This window comes from Falco biarmicus, chromosome 2 (assembly GCF_023638135.1).
Source record: "Falco biarmicus isolate bFalBia1 chromosome 2, bFalBia1.pri, whole genome shotgun sequence".
Classification (NCBI taxonomy): Eukaryota; Metazoa; Chordata; class Aves; order Falconiformes; family Falconidae; genus Falco; species Falco biarmicus.
Genome location: NC_079289.1, coordinates 67558712 through 67586008, shown reverse-complemented (window position 1 = coordinate 67586008; position 27297 = coordinate 67558712). Strand labels below are relative to the sequence as shown.

Genomic DNA, 27297 nt, shown 5'->3' with positions numbered 1-27297 from the left:
ATGGAAAAGGCTGCCGTGCTCCTGAGCAGACCCGGCCCTTTGCTGTGCTCCATTTGGGAGTGCTTGATCTTAAAATACACTCACCTGCTGCAGAGAGGTCCTGCGAGGGACCCAAAGGAGCTGGCAGTATTTCAGGGCTTGATATTTTGGCTAAGCTATGAGCAACTCTAATTTCTCAATCACATTATCTGTCAGGGCTCTGGGATTGACAGAAACACACTAGGAAATGCCAGCTGCTCTGCAGATGTAAGAGACTCCAGCTCCCCTTCGTCTGTCTGTCTGTCCCTTGCAGGTGTGCAGCCTTGTTGCAGGGGAGCCTGTGCCTCGTGTCCTGCCTTGTTTTACCCCTGCATTACATTGTGTGGGGAGCGATAGTGTCAGTGCTACCATTTCACAGCAAAAAAGACAGCAACTTTAGAGACTGGCTTGAAGTCATGGAATAAATGTGCATGGGCATTGGGGCCATAGCTCAGGAGCGAGCTCTCTGCCAGGTGTGATGTTGGGTGAAGGGAACACTGGTACGTGGAAGGAGCAAGAGATTAGAGGTGGAACAAAGCTCCTCCAGCAGCTCCTGTAGGCAGTGTCTCACTGGCTCTGGAAGAAAACCTGTTGGAGCAAAGCTCAGCGCGGCAGTGGGGTTACAGCCTGCCTACCTCTTTGGGGCCATCTGCATTTCAGTGTACTTCTGCAGGGAAAGTTGCAGCAGAGGCATGGTCCTTGATACAAAGCTGAACTATTTTAAACATTATTTTTTTTTTTAGGAAAGGAAAAGGAAAACCTCTCTTCAAGTGAGGGAGATGGAAAAAATTAGCATCAAGTAGCCTCCACATGCAAGCAAATGACCCTGCATAGCAGCATACATCTCTGAAGAAATGCTGTGCTGTTGAACTGAGGCCGCCTCTTGTTCCTTCTCCTGGCTGAAGCAGGAGTACTTGCTGAGGGATTTGATTTCTTTGCTGGATTTACTTCTTAGTTGCATAGTCCTGAAGAGCCCCTATTCCCTTTATCTCCCTCTTCTCCCTCTTCTCTGCAGAGTGCTGGCTGAGCAATAGTCTTTAGGAGACAGTGTCAACTCCCAGCTTGTCTCTGAGCAGTTAGTTTGGATAGCAAGCATGGGTCAAGCCATGGAGACTGGATACTAACATGAACTGTGTGCCAAGCTTTCTGACATGACAAGCTGATTTATGGTTTGACATGGAGCCCAGTCAGGTTTTATGGTTTTAACTCCAAACCAATGAGGGGCTGGCATCTGAAGGGCTCATCCTAACATAAAAAGGCTCATAACTGCACGTCCTCTGTCCCTGCCAAGCAACATGATTTGACAGCCTGAGTCAAGTCTCTTGAACAAATGACTTTCACACATCTCCTCTTGTGCATGCAAAAATGCCCAGCTTCCAAGCACCGTGGACAAGGAGTATAGGCTAGAGACTTAGGTTAGGGAGAGAGATATCCCAGATTCCTGATGAAAATACTGTTCATTCTAGAACTAGAGACCTTTTGCCACATGTTCCTTTAGCTACTGTGTAAACAGCCCTTTCACATTTCCCAGAACAATAAACAGTTATGAAAAGCTGTATAAGCAGCAAAAATGTTGTAGTTAGGACATACGTTTGGACAGTTCTGGAAAGCCTCAACCTTTTCCTTTCAGCTAATTTTTTTGTTTGCATGATTCAAAGGTCCAAGTGGTGTTGTAGAAACAACCTGGATAAAAAATGGTTGTCCCTTGCTCCGGTCCAGGATGTCCTGGGCACTAATGCCATGTTTAATCCTCAGGTGTCAGCCTGATTACAGAGCACATTTGGATTTGGTGTAAACATCAAGCAGCTGGGGACCAGCTTGGGGTAAACGTGGCCTCCCAGCACACTTCATCTAACTATTTGGGAATGTCCATTACAGATCTGTAATCAGCAAACATTACCACTTTTCTCTCTGAAAAAAAACAAATGACCTACAAAGCTGTTGTCCCCGCACTGTCCCTCTAATTAAACTGTCCCAGTTTCATGTCAAGTATTGCTTTACTCGTTGATGGGGAAAGGAGGGCTCCTTGAGAATGGATGCCATAGGGAGGCTAAAGCATCTATGACGAGTCAGGCTGCTGGGCCTGTCCTGTGCTCCCCACAGCAGGTGACAGCTGAGCTGCTCCACTGAGACAGGCAGGGAAATGCTCCCATGGTCATGGCTCAAGCACCTCTGAGATACAGAGCAGTGCCAGGCCAATGATGGAGCAGAGGTATTCCTGCGGATGTTGTCAGAAACAGAGACATCTCCAGGCTTCTCAGCTTTATAGTGGCATCAGAATTTAGCCTTTTAAAAAGAGGAACGGAGGCTGAAGCGCTCTGGCCCAAAGCAGCAGTGGCACCACGGCCCCCTTTGCCATCTCCACTCCATGGAGCTGCAGCACTGGTGCCAGCCCTGCTGCTCCCGTGACTGAGGCACTGGCAGGAAGGAAAACAGGAATTTAAGCCAATTCTTTATTCCAAGGTGATGGGAGGTGCATGTGCTAGAAGAGCTGCTCTAGAATCATAGAATCACAGGATCATTTAGGTTGGAAAGGACCTTTAAGAAATTTGCAAAGGAAATGCTGCAAGCTTTAAAGCATGGCTCCCTGTGGAAACCATACCAAGGTCCTGTTACCCATTCCTTACACTGAGCTTAGAAGCTTTGTCACTGACCCCTCACAATCAGGATTTGCCTTGCCATTCTCTGCAAGTCACAGAAGATGCTACAGTGTGGGCATCTGAGAAGGATGTAAATCTTCAGGACAGCTTTAACAAATAAAAAAATCTCACTAGCTTGCACTGGTACTGCCTTTTCTAAAGGAAGACCTCTATTGACAGATATTCATGGGAATCTGACCTTGCTGTCCTGACATTTGTGTTCATGGTGGGTAGCACAGGATTAAAACTGTGTTATGAGGTTGTTGAGCCTTTAATCTAATTTGGAGGATTTAGAGGTAGGTTCTGTACCTATGATAATGACTGCCAGAGACTTAGCAGCAGAGCCAGAAGGGAGGAGGGAGCCTGTGGAGATTTTGCTGGTAGTCAATATTTTGCAAACACTTCACACTCAGGCCCTTGCGGTGAGGAAGATGGGATTAGCATTCGCTGTTGAGAACTAGGGACTTGGCTGCGCTAACAAGCCATCAGCCTGCCTGCTTCTTCTAGCCCTTTGCAGTCACAGGTCACACTAGTACCTTCCAAACTTGCCCTTAGAGACCCAAACCCAGCCACCCTGCACCTGGAGGAAGAGCATGCACAAAGGCTGACCCTCCTGCAGACCTGGGGGCATACAGCCTTTCACCAGGAGGCACATGGTGTTTCAGGATCACCTTTAGACTTCCCATGCATGTGAAAATGCTTGCGGCAGGCAGCACTTGGGCTCTAGCAGCAGCAGCCTCGGGGGTACCAGTGACAGTCCCCTGGGGACGGAGGGACACCTGGAGCATCCCAACCCCAGCTCCCTCCCAGTGGGTGTCTGTCCTGGCTGCCACCACCATGCCCAGGCTCCGGAGCATGAGCGGGGTGGAAGTGCCTTCAGATGAAGCAGCAAAGCATGTGTGATTTCCAAGGGCCTCATGTCTGCCCGGCTTGCCTTCCTGCCCTATGTTTTGAGCTGAAGCTCCAAGAAGATGTCATCACTGCAGATACATGCAGGCTTGCGAGCAGGCTGAAATGCTGAGAGCCCTGTGACCTCTGTGTTCTCCATGGGTGCTGTCATCGGTGGTTCACCTCACCTACTTTTTGCCATCAAAAGCTGGCATCTGGTGTAAGCTGGTTATCTGCATGCTTGTTTTGCTGGGTGGGGGTGCATATCTCCCACTGCTGACTACAGGGAGAGAGGAGATGACTCATACCAGACAGCTAACTTCTGGTGACTGAAGTTATGTGAAATGTGCCTCACTCAGCCTGAGATGCCCCTGCTGTGTGTAGTGTACCACAAAAATGCCTGTGTCAGGCCAGATGTAGGTTAGCCTAGCCCATTTTCTCGCCTCTAGCAATGGCCAGTAGTTCGTGCTTGGGAATATATATTCCCAAAAACAGTTTCCTGAATTCCCACAGGTTTTAGTTTGGGGACTCTGAGACAGAAGCAAACTATATTTAATGACCTTGATGGATTTTTTTTTCTTTTATTTCCATAAGTTTCTCCAGCTCTTTCTGAACCCAAATGCTCAGTGGTGCCATGCCCACTCCCTGCAGCTTGCGCCTCCCAGGCCTGGCGGGGCTGGCAGAGGCTCGGAGCACAGGCAGCAGCTCTTCCCCTAGCACAAACAATACCACATTTGGGTAAACGATGCAGATGAGCCTTAGTCTGAAAATTCAGACACCCAACTCCCCAAAACCTCTAAAACCAAACTTTGCAAGGAAAACCTAGGGAGCTTTCCCCTTTCTCCCCCTCTCCATCCCCTGTCCTGCTCACACTAAGGGAGACAAATCCCGTCCCCAGTCTGCTCTGCTGCCTTTCTGCCCTACTTATGGTCTCAGGGTTTGCTTTGGAAACGTGGGGACGCAGCACTGACAAATGCCTTGCGTAAAGAGAGGACTGGATGGTGCCTTTTTATCCAGAGGGAGCTCTGGATATATTTTCAGATGCAAACAAGGTTGGAAAAGCAGGAATCATTTCTTCTTCACTCTTCCATTTATCTGCCTGGCAAATGTTACAGCTCACAAAAGGCCACTGCTCTTAGCAGCTGTTTCGTGGCCTCACCTCTGCCCTTTCCCGTTTTGGCTGAAATACTCTTTCACTCCGCTGGTTTTGGATCATGCTGAGACTTCTCCAGTCCAAAACTAAATCTACCCTCATAATCCACCAAACTAAGTCCTGATAAAGCTAAGCGGGCTTCATTTAACAACAAGCTGAGATAAAACTATTTGTGGGTGCAGTGACAAAGGGATCCAAGTGATCTCCTGAGTTTAAAGCAGATGAGAGAAGCAAGCCCAGTAACATCGAATTTCAGTGCCCCATTTGCACTCTTACCTGCCTGTTGGAATTAATGTCTTTACCCCACTGGAGCTAACTCTGCCAGTGAGTATGAGTACATGTACAAAAGACACTTTCAGGATTCTTTTTAGGAGAGAGATATTTTCTCATGAGATAACTGTTATCTGAGAGAAGTAAAGTGCTGTGACCCAAGCAGCAAGAGTCAGGAATTGCCACTGGCAAGATTAAGCAAGAGCTCAGTGTGTTTCACCTGCTGCCAAATACAAGGGTGCTTGTATGGGTAAGGAATTTCAGCCTAAGTGGTTTTATTTTGGCATGCATAAGAGACTAAAGCAGACTTTTGTAATAGAAGCTGCAGATTGCCTTAAGCGTAGGTGTAATCGCCAGCCTGGCCATAATAAGTAATAATAATCCCAGCTTTGGCATTAATTCATTTTGTGACCTTGGACATGACACTCACATCCATGTTATCAAACCTGGCAAGTGCATGCAAGTCCCAATGAGGGACAGAGGAGCTGCAAGCGCCGAGCACTGTAAAAAAATCAAATTAAGCTCCCTGGGGCTCAGGTTTCCCACTTATAGGGGAAACTATGAGAGAGATCATTGCTGACAATAAGATCTGAAAAATACAGTGAAATCATAAAAAATTCCCCAATCCTTAGCAGACTAAGAATTTCCCAGACCTCCACAGACATTAGAAGGATCCTTCTGACAGGAGCACAGTTCCCAGCCAAAAAGCCCCAAGATCAGCTGTGACAGCTTTTTCCCTACATCTTCTGCCTCAGGCTTCATGCTTGACAGGGGGCACATGATCTCAAGTGAAGGTGCTCTGGCAGCCCAAAATTATCCTGTTTGCATACACTACATCACAATCGATAAGCTGCTCTCAAGACATATTCAGTGGTAAAACTAGTATGATGTTATACTACCTTCACAGGCATTTCCCAAAACAGTGCAGAAATAGAAATTAAGACAGTGCAGCTGGTAGTGGTGATAAATCTAAAATCTTACGCAAAATGTTTAAGCCTTGTATCATCTTTGCACACTGTGGAATAGGGCACTGCCCCCCCTTTTTGGCATTGCCTTGGTGTAAGCCTGGTGGCTCACGTTAGCCTGCTGAAGGCCCTCGTGTGCAATTTGAAACAAGCCCAACAATATTAAAAAGTGATGTTTGTAAAGAGCAGCTGTTGGTGTTATGGTGTACATCCTTCCCCTGGAGACTTCATCAGCTGCATAACTAGTAACTCGATCTTTGCTAGTGGTTTGTTGCCTTGCTGATAGAAGTGCAGCCCAGGGCTACCATATACCTTTTAGGCCATTTAGCACAATGAGAAAAATTTCACTGCAAAGCCTAGATTAGCCTCGATGCCAAGTGCCAAAATTAATATCAAACCTGACACCTACTGTTTCCCCTTACCATGATCCTGTATGTGACTACGATGAACCTCAAATGCTTGTTTTCTCTCTTTGCTGAGCCACTGATTTGCCTCTTTTCTCATCCATAATATAAAAATTCTCCAGCTGATTGTATTAATACCTTATTTTTTTCAGTGATGCCTTTTGTGAGAACTCACAGTGATTTTGCTGGTGGCTGAGAAAGCTGTGTATATTAAAACTGGCACCCTGATTTTATGGCCAAGTTCGACAGAGAATGTGACATTCACCGGGGGGACAGCTCTTTATGGTACCTCAGTTAAACAGAGCTACTTCTATAATCACCAGAGCTGCTCAGATTTTTCAAAAATTATTCAAAGATAAATAATCAGTGCTATGACCATACATTAACTTGAAAGTCTTGACAGACATGTTTAGCCATTAAGTTGCTGAAGCACAGAAATCAAACCCAAGGCGTGCTGAACAAGGAAGCGACGTGTCTTTGCTATGTGTGCCTTGTCAGCTGAGACTAGCTAAATTGTTAGTTGCACACTGGTCAAAACACACAAAGAGCTCTCTGATTTTCAGATTGCTGGGAAAAAAACCACAGTGCCTTTTTCATGCTTTAAAAAGATACATTCAATATAGCTGAAGGATAGTGAGATTAGAGCCTTTATCATGCAAAATCTGCAGTCTGTTTTTGCACATATCCTGACAATGAATTTGCTGATCTTTTTCTGATCGCCACCTGTATGCCTCATAAAACCATTATCCAATGGAATACCAGACCATCTTAGCATTACCATAATTTTCTTTGTGTTTCTTTCCATGTTCCACCGTCTCTTCTCCCCTCGTCTGTTATGCTGGCACGCCACATCTCTCCTCTGCTTCCTTTCTGCCCCAGGCACCTGTGGTGTCAGCAGCATGGTCTGCCAGCCTCCTCTCTCCACTCAAGCCACATACCCCACAAGCTAATCCTGTCAGTCCCTGGCTCCTTAGCATCCTTGCCACTGCTTCTTTCCCTGCAAGGATTAATAGATGTTTCCTCAAAACATCTGCATTTTTCCCCCTCCACCTCATTTCCCACATTCCCTCGTTTAACTTTATGCCCCTACAGCACATTATTCCTCTTCTTTTGCAGCTGACAAATGTTCTTGCATTATTCCTCATACATCAAGCCCTGCACAAGCATGTGTGTCTGGCACCATGTGGGCAGGGCATGCCAAACCAAGATGAGAGCTGAAGCCATCTGTTGCAGCTGCTGTTTTATGGCTTCTCCGCCATGCTGGAGCACGCCCCTGCCTCGCAAGCAGGAGTCTTGTGGAAAGCAGTTCAAATCAATAAATCACCCAGACACGCAAGGTATGCCCAGCACCAGCACTGAGGGCAGCTGCTGAGTGTAACCCAAGCATCTTTTGGAAAACACTCCTGTAAACAAATCTGCCATTTAGGTTTTGGGCACAAACATTAAATATTCTGGGGAACTCCCTGCCAAGATGGAGACGAGAGGTTCACACCTCTCTTTGATCTGTGCTTGCACTAAAATTGGCGCCTGCTCAGCAGACAGCAGTGCTTTTTTCTAGCTTTTAGGAAGAATGTGCTCCTTTGCAAAGACGTATGAAGAAGAAGGCATTTATCCGAGTTGCTGCATGAGCTGTGGACGTCACCCATGGTTCGCAATTGAGCTTGGGCCCGAAGAGGTTCAATAGTTGCCAAACCTAAAGTATAAAAAGAAAGGCCTCCTGGCATTGAAGAACCTAGAACAAAGGGAGATGAACAAGTAGAAAGAAAGAGAAGTTGTCATCTCTGCCTTGCATGCTGAAATGCTTTTAGGGCATTCAACTCTGTGCATCATCACACCAAATCCTAAAATGACACCAGATCCCAGACCTGTGGGCTCTCTGGCTCTGACCCTACTTTGGTCCTGATCTATCATTGTGTGCAGGAAAGGCTCTGGAGACAACTTTGTCTTCTAGAGATCAAGTTTTTAGAAAAACAAATATTGGATTGTATAGAAGTACAATGATTTCATTAATAAAATCTAACAGGTAGGGGGAGGTTGTATCTTAAAAAAAAGAAAAATCTGACTGCTGCAGAAGAGGTGTGAATCTCTATTTACAGTTGGGTACCAAAACAGTAGAGGGTGTCTGCTTCTCTGCAAAGCTGCAGGACATTTTTAGGATGGCTTGTGCAAAGCCATGGAAGAACACTGGCAGGAGCCCACCTGGGCACTTAACCAGCTCAGCTGCTCTTTTCATTCCCCTGGTTTATGGCACCCAGACCTGACCTGAAATGATTAAGGACCCAAAGCTGAGCTCTGTGATGGGCCCTTCCCATGAAGCCTCTCACTGCTCCGTCCCAGCAGGAGAAACCCCTCACTCCCCAACCTCTGTTGCAGCTGCACTTTAGGGCTGCCAGACCAGGAGGGGATACTCTGCAGTCATAGCCATCTGCCATCAAATGTCATGTAAAGTTGCTTCCCTGTCTATAAGAAGGTGACACCACTTTCATTACACATGCTGCAGGGCACTGCGGCTCAGGGGAGGAGGAGGAGGAGGAGGAAAGTGTGGCAGGGGATGCCCAGAGTATCCCAGAAACACAGCTCCCAAGGTCCCCTTTCTGGCACAGCTGAGTTAAAGGCCTGAATAGAGAAGCCTTTCAAATGTGTGACCTACTGCTGCTATGATGGAAAGTCATTTGCACCATCTCTCAATGTGACTGTAAACAACAGAGCATTTCTGCTCCTTTTCAAACATGGTATCATGCTAGCAGCTCAAATTGCTCAGCTTTTTCTTGGTAGCCCGATAGATTTGAATGCCAGAATCTTACCAAGGACAATCCTACTGCATTAACACCGGCCAACCAGCAGCGCTTGAGCAAAGTGAAATAACCTGAGGGTCGAAATCATTCTTCACAGGGGTGAGACCAGGTTAATGTCAGACAATGCAAGATCATTCCTCCTGATGTTAATGTGACAGCAGGTATGTAGGTATGCCTACAGCCCTTAAAAAGAAGTTAAAACTTTTTCCATCAGTGCCCAATTTTGGAAGTTTGCAAGTAAGGATGGGCACTAGCATTGCATATGAAATTTAAATACAGTGACTGCTTGCTGTAAAGCATTGGCTAACATGGATCCTGGATTTGGGAAAACAGATGGAAAAAACCCCCATGTTAATAGAATACAGAGTATGATAAATGACTTTTGGTTTTAAAGTTTTCCAAAAATCTCTCATCCAGTACATCCATACCTTCAAAGGAAGAATATACCCTCATGGTGTATTGCAGGGGCGTTGCTCATGCCAAGCATGTTTATGTCATTGTCAGCCTGAAATAATTTGGTTACCCTTAATTCTTGTCTCAGTGAAGCCAGATCTAACTTACTACGTGCATTATCACCATTTATATGTTTATATCTACTATGATTATTAGCTTATGCATATATATGACCTGCTGCTTTGAGTGTGTAAAGAATTAATGCACGGATGCTTGAATCCTGCTCTGCCTTGGAGAAACTTCCCTTCACAGTCAGCATACATTTAGGTAAGCACCAGGATGGTGATATTTTTCCTCTGTCTGTTCCCCTGGGCAGAAGATCCCACCTATCCAGAAGGCACCAACAGTTCCAAGGCCAGGTAATGGCATGAGTGGGCGAGATGTGAAGGGGACCTGAAACATTCCAGGGGAGAAGAGAGATGTGCAAGGACATACATATCTCTGAATCAACATCCCTTCAATGAAATACATGTTCTGGACCAGGCTTTGCTTAAAGACAAGTTTCCAGCTGAAAGGTATGTAAGCATGCTGAGAGTGTTTAAACTGGATAAAACAGAGAACAGAGTTAGCATAATGTCTGCAGCTGTAAGTTTTCTTTTATTTCTGCACAGCTGCCTCTAAATAAGGAGATCATACTGCTGATCTTTGGATTCCTGAGTAAATTCATTCCTTACTTTATCTTCAAGACTGTCTGGTGGTAGGAGTGATTTAAGGATAACTGGCAAACCACCTTCATTCCATTCCCAAAGAAACGATGATTCAGTAAAGGGGGGTGTTGGACAGTTCTCCTAGAAAAGATACAAAGCCAGAGGTAGCCAGATGTTCTTCCTTGAGCTGCATGGGACATTTTGAAAGTTGATAATGAGCCTTGGAAGGGAAATGTTGTGTCCCATGCCCCCCCAGACACACACACAGAGCACATCCCCTGTCACATGGATCAGCACAAAGAGGAATCACTGCATTTATTGGCATAGCCAGCACTCACACAAACATAAACAGCACAGACAGCCTCATCCTGTTCCCCCTCTCTGGGGCATCAGGATTAAAGTCCACTCTGAGGATATATGCACAATGTATTTATGGGTCATTTCAGGAGCTGGTCTTAAGACACTCTGTCGTCTAGTTGGCACCTAGCTCCTGGTCTCCTCCAGCTGCTGGCATTTGGACCTATGAGCCCCAGAGGTTTGTGATCCCCCTCTGGGTGCTGGTACTCTCTAATCCTACTAGTCTGGTGTGAAGCTTGGTAGCACTCACACAAAATGACTCAGGACAGAGCACGCACCCTCACAGAAGCCAGTTAGAAACAGGATTTAGTGGCAATACAGGATAGATGGTGGTGATGAAGCACAGGACTCAGTCAAGCAACTATACACTCAACTGGGCCCTTTTACCTCCTTTGCCCCTCTATTTCCTCATATTTGTTATTCCCTCAGTTCATCATGATGCCTCTGTTTTTCCACCTCTGGTCCTTCCTGTAAGCATCCCTTACTGATTCTCACAGTCCCCTGAAAACCTCCCATTGAGAAATTTTATACTATCCTCAAATTCTTCTTCCTATGCAGACCACGCTAAATTCTGCATCCTGTTAGGCAGCACCTCCCTTTCCTATGCATGGCTCTTTGTCCCATTTGGCTGTCCCGTCATGGGGTGTTTCACACTGATAATGGTCTAATCCTCCTCCTTTGATAGTTGTATGGAGTTGCTGATTCAGCGGGCCATATTTTCACTGCTCAGGTCATTAGACTGCCTCCATCTGTCACTGATCCTTCCTAGTCTCACTGCTTGCTGTGGTTGCCTTTTAGTCACATAACACACAGAAACCTAATGTTGCTCTTTGGGTGGCTAGTATAAGTAAAGGCCAAGCAGAACTTCCCATAGAATGCCATGCTGTCTTGGTGCACCCGACTGCACAGACGATGTCTAAACCATGTAAAAATACTTTTTTAGCAAAGAGGAATAGCTGTATTTCCAGCTCTCCTTGCATGTTTAAGACAAAGTTTCCACAAGTGATCTTTGTGGCTTCCATCTTGGAGCCTCCAACTTGAAATGTATGAAAGGAGCTTGATTTCTAGAGGATTCAGCTGCCAATGAAATTCAGCCCGCTGAAAGCTTCATCTTCACACAGAGCAGAGTCTATCCCCTTCCCTGAAAGCACAAGTGCCATGTTTACCCTTACCATCTCTGCCTCAGATACTCCTGGAACTGAAATAACCCCAGTTGCCATAATTTAATTAAACTATCAGTTTGAAATGCCTGAGTGTTGTCTTGAGACTGTGTGGAAAATATGAGTACAGATAATTGCGTTAGCTAGGAATAACAAGACAGCTTGCAGTGTAAGATGAGAAAGGATGACGTTCGGTGTGATCCAAGCTGACAAATCCTGAGATTATGGCATTAGGCTGGTCCTGTTGTGGACTGCTGAAGAACTGAGATAAATGTTTCTTTTAAAATGGGCATCCAAGGGCGTGTTCCAAATAATTTGTTTCCCCTTAGTGTGACTGTGTGCATTCCCTTAATACCCACTATTGTGCTTGACACTGCTTGAGCAAAGCCATATGTAAGAGGAAAAGCATAAGAGCAGGACTTACTGTTGGCAACATCTAGATCACGGAGATGCTTAGAGACTAACCACAGCTAAAGAGGCTTTGGCCCATTTTATTTCTACTTAGATGGCTTTTTTCTTTATTGGCACATCACTCAGACTGAAGAGTTTTCTCATGAGGAAGAGGAGGGATGTAAGGTTGCATCATGGCACCTGCACAACTCTTTGCCTCTGAAAAAAACCAACAGGTTTATCAATCTACTGTATCTCAGGCGGGGGCTATGTGCATGGTTTCCTCTGGGCTTTGCGCTTTGCTTCTGCAGCAGAGAAACCTGTGGCAGGGCTGTAGCAACAGCCTTCTGCTCCTTCCTCCTGGCCTTCAGCCCTACTGAGAGCTCTCCCCATCCTCAGTCCCTCATGGCAACTCCTGCCCAGGCAGATGGGTGTTGCAGCAGGTCTGATGTTTGGAGGGATGCAGCTGGACGTGTCCATTAGTTGGAAGAAAGCAGCACTGTTATGCTTGCTTATCCCTTATCAAAATACTTTAAATAAAGGACCATAATGCTTGGTGGTTTTATTAACATAAATTAGAAAGAGCCTCTGCCAAGAGACCGAGACGTTATGGCAGCTAATTAGTAGAAAAGCCATTAAAAGACATTTTATCTTAGAAGTAGCAAGGTGTGAATTTTTTTTTTGTTTGTAAGGCTTACTGGTTGTGCGATGTCAGTTCCAAGGCCAGGTTGTAAAGCAGGGCTGCTTAAGGTAATCATTAAAAAGTAAAAATCTTGATTTTCCAACTGTTTTGAAGATGCTGGTTTTAGGGGGTGTGTTCCTGTTAAATGTATCTGTGTGCTTCTAAACCAAAAAAGAACCAGTAAAGAAACAAATGTGAGACTTGTGTTTCACATCAGCAGCCCGGCTGATAGGGCTTTCACACTGGGAGCCTGCTCTCTGGGATTTCTCAAAAATCAAAAAGCAAAGCTTAGTTCAGCCAGAACACAAACCAGAGCATTAATAGGCTCAGTTTGGTCCAGGTCCAGACTAAATAAGAGCATGGCTCACGTCAGACCAAATCAAACCGATCTTTCCTGGAGCTTGCTCCCCAGCCCCTGCGATAGTCACAAGGACTGTGATGAGTTTGTAAATTCTGCTGTTGAATCTATAGGCTCAGTGGTCACTGCTGGTCACTTTCTGCCACCCATGGCAGTGTCTGCCCAGCGTGGCTCTGGGGAGAGGACATCTGTGATTCTGCGACATCTGAGCATGGCTCTGCAACCTCGTCCTGCCCCAGCACCCCCCACTTTCCCTGGCCCTTTGGGAGCCCTGGCTGCCAGCTGGGTTGCAGATCGTGTTTCTCTGCAGGAGCTCCTTCTGCTCTGTTTCAGCTGCCTGCTGGGCCCTGTCGCCAAAGGCCCTGCAGGCTATTCTTCTTAGAAATCACAACACCAAAAAGAATGTAACATTAAAAATAATCCAGGCATTAGAATATGAGCTGCTGTGGGGAAGAAAAACCCAACTAAACAACAAAAAAACCCCAACAAAACCCCAAACGCCACAATATCTTATTTCTGTCTGCCTGAACTACTTTCCTAGATCTTTCCAGGGGGAAAAATCAGTTTATTTTTTCCTCCTTCCAGGCTGTTGTGTGGCTTTTGGGCATGATCCAAACTCCACTGAAGTCAATGGATAGTTTTCAAGGTCTCTCAATCAAGTTTTGAATGCATGGTGGTAAAAAGTGTGAGTATCCTGCCTTACACTCAAGGTGGAAACACACATGTCCTACAAGTGTTGCACATTAGTGCTCTGTAAGTAGTCCTCTCCCTTCCCCTGTTTCTCCAGCACATGCAAAGGTGTCTGGTGATATGGTAGTTGAACATCTTCTCAGAAAGGAAGACAAGTCTGGCTTCCTTCTAGCGATGAAACTGCTATTGGCAATGGAGTTGCACATCACAGGAGTGGTCCTTCTCCTGGTCCTTGACTGCATAACATCACACAGAGCCCTGTGGCAGTGACTCTGCAACTGCATGACACTTTACCTGGTAACACTGTAGGTCTCTGGATAATGCACCATCAGCTTCGGGTCAGGTTGAAGAACACAACATCTCTGCAAATAGTCACCAAACCATCCTTATGGCCCAGGCCATTTGTATTTTAAATGGTTAACCTTTAAATTACATACTTCCATAAGCGAACAACCTTAGATAGCAAATCTATGGTGGCAGCCTAATAGATGAGACATTGGCTGATGCCACAGATGGATAAACTTCTGCAGATTTGAGTGCCTAGTGATGTGAGCCCTTGTACCAAGGCTATTAACAAGGCCAGGTAAGGATCTGGCCATAAATCTATGCCTGTCCCACATTCAGACAGACAGCACTAGAGGCTGAGGTGATGAGAACTGTTTTGAACCCTCTGATTCATTCCAAGTACTGTGAGTTAGACCAGGTCTGCTTCCCAGACCTTACTTTGCAAATGGCTGAGGTGAAAGCTGAAGACTTACCAGTGACTTCATAAGCTCTGTTTGGTACAGTTTATGCCAGGCACAGCTCAGGGTGAGATTTGCCAAGGTCTCTCACCAGGCTTTTTCACAAAGGCACTGGATCTCGTAGCAAAAAATACATACTCCCCTCCTCACCGTTTTGTAATGAAAATGAACATCGCATAGCTATAAGGATAACCCCGTATCAAACCACTACTTGTTATAGTAGCTTGAAGTAGTGCCTCAGAATTTAAATTTCTGATACTCTTCACATTTCCCCGAAGTTGTTTTTTCATTAACTTCTTTTTTCTAAGCTGTTACAGCTTCCTGAGAAATTCAGGGTCTCTGTGGCTTCCTCCAGCTTTTGTCTTCCTGGCCATGAGACTCACTGAATATCACAGAGCCACAGAAAAGCAGGGCTGAACCCTCTGCCCCTGGGCAAGATCAACTGCAAACATACCATTTCTGACAGATGTCCTGACAAAATGTTAGCTTGTTCTTAAACACCTGTAGGACCTATGTGATATTCAGAAGCCTTCCTGAAGTGTTTCAGCACTTTTTACTCATGCCTGACTCAAGCCTTTAGCTCAGTCCATCACTAAAAGCTCATCAGTCCTTCTGTTGTCAGTGGAGGCTCTGGAGGCTGCTGACCAGAGGAGGCTCAGGCAGGAGCACACATCCTGGCCAGGTTAGGTTAGGCAATATGAACACCCTGCTATGTGCATTTCTGTAGTGTACCAAACTGATTTGGAACAAAACTCTTCTAAGGATCTTCTCCCAACCCCCATGGTATGGTAAAGGCCAAAGGGATGAAGCACATCTGGTCAGTTGTGCCACAGGTACTCAGAGAGGTTTACCAGTTGTAGCACCACAGGTGGAGATATGCAAAGATAAGCAAGAAGAATTTTTTTTTTTTTCTCAATGAAAGCTGTTTGTCAAAATTCCTGTTCTTGGTACCAGTTATTATGAAAGCTGCCCATAAACGCACACCACAGCACACCAGAAAATGAGTCTGATCCAGGGCCAGTCCTCAGTCACCTTACATCTCCCCTTCCTGCTATCGGAGTCTGGGCTGTTGTGACCTCTGCATTGTATGGCAGAAGAATCATTGTCCTTTTCTCACTACAGCATTAATGCTGGCCATTTCAGACAAAGTAACCATGATTTCTTTGTAGACTAGTTAACCACACCTGCATCATTGTGACAGAGGTGGAAAAAAGTATTTCCTAAGCAAAGATTTTGCAGTCAGCTCGCTGGGGTACTACAATCTCCCAACAAGCTGGCAGCAGCATACACAACCACACTGAGCTGAATATTTCATAATGTCAAATAATTTTGTGTGCCTAAACAATCTTCAAAATAAAAACATTTTGTCAGCCTGTAGGTGTACCCAGACAAGTGAGATGATAACTGTGGAAATGATGTCAGTCCCCTGGGGAATGGTCTGTTTCTCCATAGTGTCATAGTACAAAAAGCCTCTGGCTCAGGCAGTGTCCCCAGCTTTGTTTAGGATCACTGCTGTGTGCTCAAGGAAAAGCTCTTGGTTTGGATTGTCTGAGGGGTTTTATTTTTTTCAATTATTATTTCACTACGTAGACTGTACATGTTTTTATAGCCTACACAGACTTTGCAGTGGATCTTAAAAATATGTAGAGCTGGTTTTTTTTCTTTAAAATGCAGTCACTTTTAGGGACTCTGCACTGTACAGCACAGGAAACGAACAGTTAAGACTGTGAGGCAGCGAGCCTGCTGCTGGCAGCTCATTCTGCATTGACTAATTATTGTTATTATTATTGTTGCCACTATTGCTATTATTATCAAAACTGCTAACGAAGGTAATAAATACAGCAGCTGTTTTAGGTTAGCCTCTAACAGCATCTCCCTTTTTAGCGGAGCAAGGTCCTTGCTGAAACTGCTTCCTGCTGCAAAAGATTGTTCTGAACCACTTCTTCCATCAGGCTCACAACAAGCACTTTCCAGATACTCTAGCTCACCAGACACTCCTTGGAAATGTCAGATATGTCTTTTGTGAAGAGCTCCTATTTTAAATAATATATTAATATTTCAAGCAAATACTTGGCAAGCCTCCAGATTTTGCCAGTGGGTCCTAGCATCTTTGGAAAAAAAGATTTATGGGCAGTGCTGGTGATGGAGGGGTGGACACTGGGCATGTAAAAAGCATACTTTGTGGTTTTAGTGACGCATGAATTATAATCACAGATGGTAGCGGGGTGCATTCCAGTCACTGTGACAAAGATAAAAGGCAAGGTGAAGATTTGCATTACTAATTATGGGAGCTTGGTGTTCAACTATGCAATGCTGCTGTGGGTAGATTGCCTTTCAGAAAAGTACTGTTACATTAGCTGTCCCGCAAAACATCCACTCGGTCATTTTTGCATACAGGTAGTGTGACGTGGCAGAAGTACTACTTGTTGTGCAGGTGTGACTGGAGCGCAGGGCACTTGGGGGTTGCTCCCTGTGCTCCCCAGGTAAGTCATGTTTTACTGCAGAGCCTCCATGGAGCAGGGACACGTGTAGCTGCCCAAGAAAGAGGGTCTCAGCCATCCTGCTCCATCCAGGGTGAAACTCCGTATAGGTATGAGTCCTCTCCTTCCTGCTCTTTATGCCTTTCTCTTCTCCCTCTCCCTTCACTCCAGATTACAGTCCACCCAGTTTTAATGTGTCATCTGCCAGGCATCTTTCACCTTACTATTATCAGATGGGTTAGACAACTATTGCCTTGCCCTGGTCTTGGCTTACTCACAAACTCCTTCCCCAGTAAGCTGAAAGTGGTGTCTTTCAAATTTTTGTCTGGGTTTTTTTGTTGGGTTTTTTTTTTTTCATCCAGATTCGTTGCTAGATCTGGCATGATGGCAGAAACAGAACTGTGGGAACAGGGAAAGAGGGTGGCTTTATAAACTGGGTCCTGCAACAGGGCTGCCACATGTGGAAAGCATTGCCCTCGTCAGCAAAGTGATGGGCTAAAGGGAGCCCTTTGCCCCCACACCCCCACCTCTGCTGGGTAAGTGTAAAACCCGCATTGTCCCTGAGTGTTTCAAATGCAGGGGGAGTCTCTGGCTTCAGCCTGAGGTTATTCTTCAGCTGCCAGACACCCAAGTGGATTTTTCGTGGTGTAAGTTTGTGTACTGCAGTAGTTTTATTTCCTGGAATGTAAAGTCAGATACACACCTATACAGAAGGGAGGGTACCAGCTGAGGGCAAGTAGATGTTACAGCTTAAACATCTGCATCTGAGTGGTGAGCTACCTCAGGCACCACGTACAGCCTGTGGAGTCCAGAGCACCATTCAGCTTACCTGAAAGTATGAGGACATCCTCACTTGTTTAAACAGTGATGACTACTAAAGTAAGACAACCCCCCCAGCTATTAGCTGTAAAGACTAGCTCAGAAAAAGAGTCCAAGTCAGCCTTCAGTTGGAAATCAACCCCTGGTTTCTTCTGAGTTAGTAAAGATTGTCTTCAGGGCGGAATTCGGAGAGGGAGAAGGGCAGGAGAGCCCGTCTGTGATTCAAAGATACCTTTTTCAATTTTTCCCTTTTCCTACTCAGTGCTTTTCACACATCTGTAGCAGCACAGCACCAAAGAAACTACACCACCACCTCCTAAAATGAAGCTAATGCTGGGCTGGGCTGACAGAGGCTTGCAGAAGAAGGTTTTAAAGCAGAGCTGTTTCAAGCATGCTAGCAGATGGCAGGTTATTTGCATGTCAGAAAACACTCCTGGTGGAGATAAGCAACCATAAACACCCACTCTTTGCAAGCCTGCTTTCAAGCTCAAAGAAACCTGACGCTCAGCCATGTGGAGGAATCATTTCTTTCCTCTCCGTAGCAGAAAGTTCACTGAAATGGAAAGCAGCTCTTACAGCTGAGTACTCCAACTGGAATTATTAAGTATTATTTAATAGCTGGCAAAATGATGTATTCACTTTATCTGTTATCATGTAAATTACTTTGTACTAAATGCACTAAACCATCTTTTGCAAGATTAGATTGGATTAGACACGTACTATAAAAATTACTCTTAATGAAAATGTTTAGGTCTGAAAGAGGATTTAAATATTATTTTCTATCACTTTAGGGCCTTTGTGTAAAGGAGAATCTGGTCCTTTATGTTTAAATGGTTTAAAGCATCCAGCTTAAACTGCATTACTCAGGAACTTCCATGTTGCCATTAATAACCCACTCTTAATTTGAAGTACAGAGGAAGAATAGTAATCAAAACCTGAATTTCCAGGCATTTTCTAATTCAAACCTATCTCTCTTTCCTATATTAAAGGATGAGATTTATACGCTAAGTTAACAGACTCTTAAAACAAGGCACTAAAAGCAGAGGTTATAAAGCATATATTTTACCTGAGCTGCCTCAGGGAGTCCTTCTACATCACACGCTTGCCTGGGCTGAGTTAATCAGGATTTAACAGGAAAATACTGCCACAAGCTTACCAGACCGGCAGGCACGGCTCCCTGCAAGGATGCCCTCCCTCCGCACCGCGTCATTGCTGTCCCTGCGGACAGCGGTAGCCTCTCTCCCCACTACGGATCACCCAGCCCCAGCCAGGTGCCCTGCGGCTCCCCCGCAGTTTCTCCTTCTGCAAGGGTGGCCGAGCCTGATCTCTGGGGCAGGAGAAGGTCCTGCCTTTGGGGAGGGTAGCTCCTGAAGCCAGGTCTGGATGGAAGTCAGGTGCATCACCTGTGGGACTCACAGGGAGGCTGTTCTGGATGCCATCTTCTTCTCCAGCTCACCTCTCCTGAGCCGGAGCTGTGTTTTGTGTTACGCAGCCCCTTGCAGTGGGAATTTTGTAAATAGCATTGTAGCTGTCAGGTGGACAGACTGCACCAGGGACAGACGTTTCCTCACTGTGGCCATCGCTGTCCCGGGCCCTCCTTCTCCACCCTCTCTTTGAGATTAAACCTGCACCTTCCCCTTGCCGGTGGAGTGGACAAGAGGTGCAAGCAGTCAGCCTGGCGGGTGAGGGAGGTGGGAGGGAAAGACTTCAGTCTGCAGGACAAGAGGCCCACTGTATCCTTGCCCAACCCCACTGCCCCTCTGGGATCAGCTCCCAGTCCTGGCTTTCGAGCCTGTAACAGACAGCCACAGGAAGAGACCTAAACCTGTGCTCAGCTCCGAGAATCCGAGAACTGTACATGCTCATGACATGTCTCAGGCAGAATGGACATTAGCACATGTTTAAATCTTTTCCTGAGCCAGGGGTCTTAAGCACATGCTCAGACTTTAGGGATTGGTTCCAGGGAAATCGGTTTTGTAATTTGGAAGCTGCTTCCCAGCACAACTTGTGCGTTTGCTCTCCTTGAGTTATCAGTACTCAGCCTGAGGACTGTCAGGTACAAGTTTGGGGTGGTCTGAAAGATGCAATTGGAGGGAGCTGCTGAGATGTTCCCATTTGGCCACAGCCCTTTTCCTTTCAGAACAGAGGGAGGTGGCTTTCTGCAGTGAGGCGATGCTCCTGGCTGGAGCATTTCAGCCCAGCTTGGGAGGGCATGATCCTGCCTCCTCAGTCAGAGCAGCACTGCTGTGTCTCCCCCCCTCACCCATGGGCACACGTCACAGTTAAAGGTGATTTAACAACCCTCAGGCCTCTGCCAGATTTTCAGCCTTTTACTGGGGAATCTTGGCACCTTCAGTACATTTTATTTTGAAAGAAATTAAACGACTTCCACCTATATGCTTAGGTGATTTTAAAATGTATTTTTACGTTATCTGAATGGTGAGTTAATATTGTACAAGATTTCATATTCAGGAAAATAAGCCTGCATTTTTCACCAGCCATTAGCCCTGCAACACCTAGCTCCCCAGAGCTATGAGACCATTTTAGAAGCAGACAGCCAGGTGGCAAGCCTGGCTCTTGCAGAGGGAGCCGCCTGCACGCCTCTCCTCTGTAACCCTGTTAAGGCATCGCAGGTAGGGAACAAGCGTTACATAAATTATTTTCACCTGCACAGCAAAAAGGCTGATGTTCCCCACTTGTTTGTTTGCTGGTGAAACATGGGTTGGTTTGGGGAATTTCAGCTGTGAGGCAGCCCGTATGTGGAGAATTATGTGGGATCTCTGTTTCAGCTCTCTGTGTTTTATTTTTGCTTTTTTCTTCATTTCACAGAAGTTCATTGAGAATACTGGAGTACCTGAGGGAGTTTTGGAACTCATTTTGGATCATTTTTCAGTCCCTTTTGATCTAGACACATGGTCCAGATGTCATCAGTCCGACCCAGTGATCCAAAAAAATCCCAAAGCATCTGCTCGGGGCTTGCCTTATGTACCTCTCCTTGATCTACTTATTTGCTGTGCACTGTACAGCTCTGCTCCTGCCTGCAAAGGTGCCTCCTTTCCCAGGGCTTAAGTCTGGGCGTTAGAGCCAGCCACCGACTGTTGACGGCTGAGTCCCTGCCCTTACAAACCTCTCCTCTGTGTGAGAGCCAGCCCTCTGCTGCTGGTGGCTCTCTCCTGCTGGAGAAGCTCATTTTGGTTCCACCACCATAGGTCTTCTATCAGGGGTGGGTAGCACAAGAGAGCAGAAAACCTAGGCTGCGTGAGCTGAGCATGGGTCATGATGGTAAAAAATGTGCTGGGGAAGTGCCTGTTTCAGAAATAGGAGCTGAGCACATCTAGTAGCCTATAAATAAACAGCTCTGGGGCCCAGGCTTTCAGACACATGTATGTGTCACAGAAATGCCTGTTACAGCTCTTCAGCACTTCAAAACTGAAGTTATAGCTACAGGCACATGATGGGGAGCAAGAGTGTGAGGAGACCCGAGATGTATAGCAGGTCACATATGGCATTTGTAAATTATGACAGAGCAGCTTCACCCCCACAGACAAATGGAAGAGCTTGTGGGAGGCTGCCTGTGACCCTGGTCTAACCTGTCAGGCTACACCTGTCTTTCTTTGGGCCAACAGGTACTGCTTCTTCAGGTGGCAGCTGTAACCTGGTCTGTGTCCAGTAATCTGTGCTACCCCCTAACTGCCTCTGTCGCCCTGCCTCCTGCACGCAGAAACACAGCCCTGGGCACTCCCAGTGACCAGCTGCCTAAGGGATCCATCCCGTTCCATGACTATCAAATAAAAGAAAAAGGGATGGATTAAATTGTCAGTTAAAAAATGCAGTGAAGGTGTGACCGTGGCATTTGTCAGCTCAGTCTGTCTCACGTGGAGATAAGCAGTATAGGTACAAGGTAGCTTGAAGGTTAGATGAACTGCCAGTGCTTAATTTCTCCAGGGATGTGCTCTAGATGAAGCTGTACTCTGTGCTGACAGTCTCGCCTGCCGCTGTGTAAGAAGATGGCTGGTTGAAGCAAGTAGGGGCATGTGGGCTCATGCAAGCATTGCACCTTAGCCTTGAATGAAGACACACTGTGAGGAATTGCTACCTCAAAGGCTTGTATATCTGATTTGTGCAAGCCTGGACACCCCTACCTGGTATATCTCGTCTTCCCAAACAGGAAAGCTTTGAGGAGGCTTTCCTGAGGTAATTAATTTGCCTTTTTCCAGTCTCCTAAATCCATTCCTCTGCTCACTCACAAGTTCATTTTCCTTCACAGCATTCACAGGTGGCAAGTCTAGTGGATCTTTCCAGCACGGTGTGTGTTGCCCTGGATAACTCTGCCCACGGGCATGCCTCTGTCAGCAAAGCCCACTCCATCTCTCCTCCTGTTTGAGCCCCCAGATGCTCAGCCCCACTACCACAACAGAGCACAGCTGGCTCAGCTGGGCTGATACAGCTCCACTTGAGCCTGTACTGAGAGAACTGAGCCACCTCAAAATACTCTTAAAAAAAGATAAAATAACCCAACCAGTTCCCTTGCTTGGTTCAGCGTGGGTTCCCCACAAGCAAACGTAGCACCGCGAGTGAAGTGGGAACGTGGCATCAGACATCACTGGTGAAGGTCGGGCAGTTGGGTAGGTGAATGGCCACAGAAAGAAAATCTGTGGTGCAGAAAGCTGCCCGCACCATGGGAAGCTGTCACGGTCAGGAGGTTTCGGCTAAGTCTCTGAGTTTGCAGCCATCCACTCCCAAGAGATCAGAAGGAAAAACAACATGGCAGGTTAACGGAGGTGGCCAGAACATTTTGAGCATGGCTCGTATCTGTGGGCTTTTCCCCGAAGAGTTTCTTGTCTAGTGTATCTCTAACGCTACACAGAGCTCACAGCCTACACCTCAGATCACCATTATCTGGTGAGGGAAGGTGGTCAGATGGCTAAAATAAACAGGAGAGCTCACCAGAAGCCTTCTGCTGCATTTGACTTGTAACATGATTCTCATTTCACCTTTTTGCTCTTCATAAGAGGGCGTACAATCTGCCAGAGAGACTCAAGTAACAAGAAAAGTTTAGTCTCGTGATTAAGTAGAACAAAGTATTGGGATTAATCTGTGCATGGGGAGCAATACTATTTTGAGTGCAGTTTGGGAGAGTGCTTGGTCAGTTAACAGATAAGTCAGTCACTGGACAAGCTTTCAGGTGAAGCTCTGACATGTTCTTCGGAAGGGAATCATGAGGTCTGTATGGAAGGAGGAAACCACACACCCCGGGAAAGAATGCAGGGTTTTCCCTCTAAAGTCTTTCCCTCATAATTTTAACCAAGGCACATAACAGGAGACATTTTTTAAATGAATGCAAATCACAGGCTTACTACAGAGGGGTGGTTATCCCCAGCTTAAAACGTGGAACAGCCTGGCATTTAACTGTGCTGTGAGATTTCGGGCACTCCTGGTTTTGCACGGCACCCAGCACAACTGAGCCATTGACCTGACCAGCTCCTGAGTGCCAGAGCAATTAAAAACTGTTATTTAAAAATAAATGTGGCTATCGCTTTTAAGAGGATTGCAATTAGCATAGATTATTTCAGCTTAGACTCATGTACTGTGGAAAACCTCCTGAAATAAATTTTTTTAATGCTGAAGAATAATTATGAGACTTAGGAATCTTTGCTTAAAAATTTCCCTGTTAGCCAGTTAAAGGATGCTAATGCTCCTTATTTACACCTTCAATATCTCATGCTTTCATATACTGGCGAATGTAGAGGGCTACCATTAAGCTGTGAAATGTCTTTGTGCAGACCAGGGTCTGCCAGGCAGGACCTCTGGAAGCAGGGGATCACTATCCCATTTCACGTCCTAACCAGCTCAGTCTAGGAAAGTGTACCACTTTGGTCCCAGCCTATTCTGGTTACCATCACGGTCTCTGAACAGCTGGCTATTACTTATTCTCACGGTCAAGCCTTTTGAAGCCCTCCACAGGGTCAAGAAGTCAAGACTTCTAGTTGCCAAAAGTGAAGCAAATAAAAGGCAAGTCCGGAATGGTGAACCTCCTCCCAAAGTGCCTGCAAGCCCATGCGAAAGAGCAGAGAGTAAAGCGGTCCCTTTTCACTGAGTTCATCCTGGAGACAGGCTTTGCCATGCTATTCCCCCGTATTTTATGGCAGCTCCCTCAGCATGACAGCAGGGGACTTTGGCCCCTGAAATCCCTTCCTTACTACTGCTGCTGACCTCGGGGCTGCTCGTGCAGAGCCAAACTTTGTTGTCCCTCCGCAGGAGCTGAGTTTCTGAGAAAGCTCTCTGCTGCTTATCAGCCCCTCTTCAGAGGTGATGAATTGCTGCTGATAGTCCTCTTCAAGTGAGCCAAACAAACCAGGAGGAGCTGTGTAAGGCTTTGACATTGATTAAGGCGCATGGTAGGGTTGTTATCCACTGTCATGTGTATGTCATTAGCTATTAATTAAGCTAAGTAACAGATAAACATTGGCTTTAGGAGCCATTCCCAGGCATTAAGAGTTTGCTCTTACTGTACATCCATACCCTAGCATCTGTGGAAAGCAAGTTAAGTAGCTCTTAATTTCTCTGGATGTATGTGTTAAACAGTGTTGGCTCTTAATTTTAGAGAATGTCATCTTGCTTCTGGCATGGCTGAAATTTTATGCCATGTTGTTTTTAGGAACCTGCCCACTGTCAATCTACACCAATGATGGCAACTAAAGCTGTTTGGGAGTCATCTGGGAGTCTGAAAAGGGTTTCTGGGAAAATCCTTGGTAGGATGATATAGTGCATTATTTGAGTTGGTGCTGGACGACCTTCTTGGCTCTGAAGTCAAATGCCTAGTTTGACTGGCATGGGGCTATCCCAACAGTCACTGCTCCTCACCCTTCCTGCGGTGCCTGTGATGGCTCCCAGCAGTCCCTAGGCTGCAGGAACCCATAGGAAACATGCTGGACTCATGCACGTGCCTGCATGAGCACCTTCCAGCCCAGCTGGAAGCCATCAGTTACTCTGATGCTCACCCATTGTGTCCAGTCCCCAAGTGCAGAGGTGCCCATGGCAGCAGCAACTGAGCCAGGACATGGGGGTGGCAGTGCTAGCGCTGCCTGGACTCACTTACCAGTGTGGCTGTCACTCAGACCTCTGCTAATGTGCCCATGCCTCTGCACATCCATCCCAGTAGTTAGCAGGTGGTTTGAGTCATTTTGGCTGGTGAGACATCACCACATGATCCATCTTCTTGTGTCCAGCCATGAAGATGTATCCCTAGGCACTCCCTAGCAGAGGGACTGGCTTTCCCTGGCTTTCTGCGGCTGTGTCACTGGGGTCCCTTCTGGTACCGCTGACCATTACTCTAACGCCTAAAGGTTAAGCATCTCTTTTCAGACCGTGCTGTTGCTCTTCACTGAGACATCAACATCAAAGGCAGGCAGAGGGATCTTGGCCCCAGAAGCAGGAAAGTTTCCTGTTTTCTGCCTTTTAGACAGCAGCCTCAGCAAGCGTTAGTTGAGTTTAGTGTGTATTTTTGACATAGACGTTCTTGGAAAATTCCAAATCTGCAAAATTTGCAGAAAGCGTTCTATGGAAAGGAAATAGCTGCTGATTCAAAATGACGGTGTGTATGCAAGTAGGAGCTGCATTTCTCAGGAGCCAACAGAGGATAAAGCTATTATTTTAAACCTGAGTAAAACTGGAAAAGGATGGAATAAGACCTACCTTTAGTTACATATCATCACAAAACACATCCTAGTGATGCTACAAAGGAAAATTTCATCTGTGTCTTCCTTATTCTCTACTGTCATGTACTTTCTGTACTAATTACTAAATGTTCCTGGAAGCCTGAAAATAAAAATATTAAATACTTTGATTCTTCAGACACGACTTCTCTATTCCTTTGCATTCCCTATGCTTTATTCTAAGCATGTACAGTCAGTTGTTTTATATGTTTAGCCAAAATAATATTTAAACAAAGAAAATGTTTTTAACATTGTTCCTAATGGACACCTTACTATCTATTGTTATGGCAGATTCAAGATATCAGATTTTGTAAGGTACTAGGTTTTGAAACCTTGGTGCTCTGAAGATCCTCGAGTCCAGAATATGAAACAGGTGGAGCTATAGCTTTCATCTCAAAGGGATTTAACATAAGTAATGTTCAGAGTTGAGTTTTCTCAGACTGTGCCTTCTCACCTCAAAGACAGAGAAATGTTTTCTATCTTTGTCTATCATGAAAGAAATTCAAGCTGCATTATGTCTTTGTGGATGTCCCATCTAAGACTCACCAGATGCAGCAGCGCTCGCTCAAGTCTAGCGAAGACTCAGCAGTAGCCACAAAACACTTTGTGGCACAGGTTTTGCGTTAGAAGTGAAGGAACCAGCTTTGCGGGGTACATCACTGCTAAGGCTCACCCATCTCCTCCGCCACTTTGCTAATAGGGCCCTGGAAAGTAATACCCCTGGAAGGGTTTTGAAAATCCAAAGTAGCTTTTGCTGTTTTGCTAGATAAATATGAGGCTTTGATTTAACGTATCTGTGCCTGTCTCAGCGTATGGTACCTAACCACCACTCACCTCCCTAGCTTTGCCTAGACTCTCCCTCTTAAACAATCCCTTTTTAGAGTGTCTTGCTTTGTGCCAGGCACTTTGTTTGCCATCCGCCTGAGCAGATGGAAGTATGCATGCCTCTAACAAATGTGACCTTGTTAGGCTGTTTGCCCTTCATGTCTGAGTGAGAAAGAGATGTAAAACGTTACACCCACTACCTTCCAGTGGGCGAAGAGACTCAAATGGCGTGCGTCGCTGTGAGGTGTCTCTTGGTAATGCTGCCTTGATATGATCAACATTGCAGCTACTGCTTTTCGGCATCTTGGTGCTGTTATAAAGCGTATGTTCACCCGCTCACGCGCACACCAACGCTTGCTCTCTCTTCACCTCCTGGAAATCACACCTGGGGGCTAAACGTGGTGCACTGGGAAGCAGCCGTGGCACAGTGCATGGTATCAGTGGCTGTCCTTTTGGCAGTTGTTAAAAGGGAACTTGAGAGATAAGCACAAAAATAGAAAGGTAATGTGTGAATGGAAACAGAGGATAAATAGAGGTTTGTGAATAGTTTTGATCTGTGACTTGATCCTAACAGAAAGTTCTAAAAAATGACTGCAGTCTACTTTGCCTGCACCACATTTTGCTGTGGTGAAAGTGGGATTTGTCTCACTTTATACAAGAAAGATTCAAGTCTAAAGTCTGTGGGCATGACCAAAGAAGCGAAGCATCAGCCTCCAGAGGGCAATTCATCTGACCTCCCTTAGATGCTTACTTGTCCTTTGGAGCAGCCTATTCATTCCTAGAAAAAGACACTCTCAGCCCTTGAGAGCTCCAGGCAGTTGCCCACAGAGAGCTGTTTAGTGCCAC

The 27297-nt window shown here is 45.9% G+C and overlaps 1 protein-coding gene across 1 annotated transcript in view; it reads right to left on the bottom strand.

The window, feature by feature from the left end:
- FHL2 (four and a half LIM domains 2) overlaps window positions 1–19091 on the bottom strand; it is a 63559-nt gene extending 44468 nt beyond the window's left edge. The window contains exon 1 of the mRNA XM_056329799.1: window positions 18978–19091. The gene's annotated coding sequence lies outside the window, so the exon portion shown is untranslated. The remainder of the gene's footprint in view (window positions 1–18977) is intronic.
- Between the last annotated feature and the right edge of the window lie 8206 nt (window positions 19092–27297).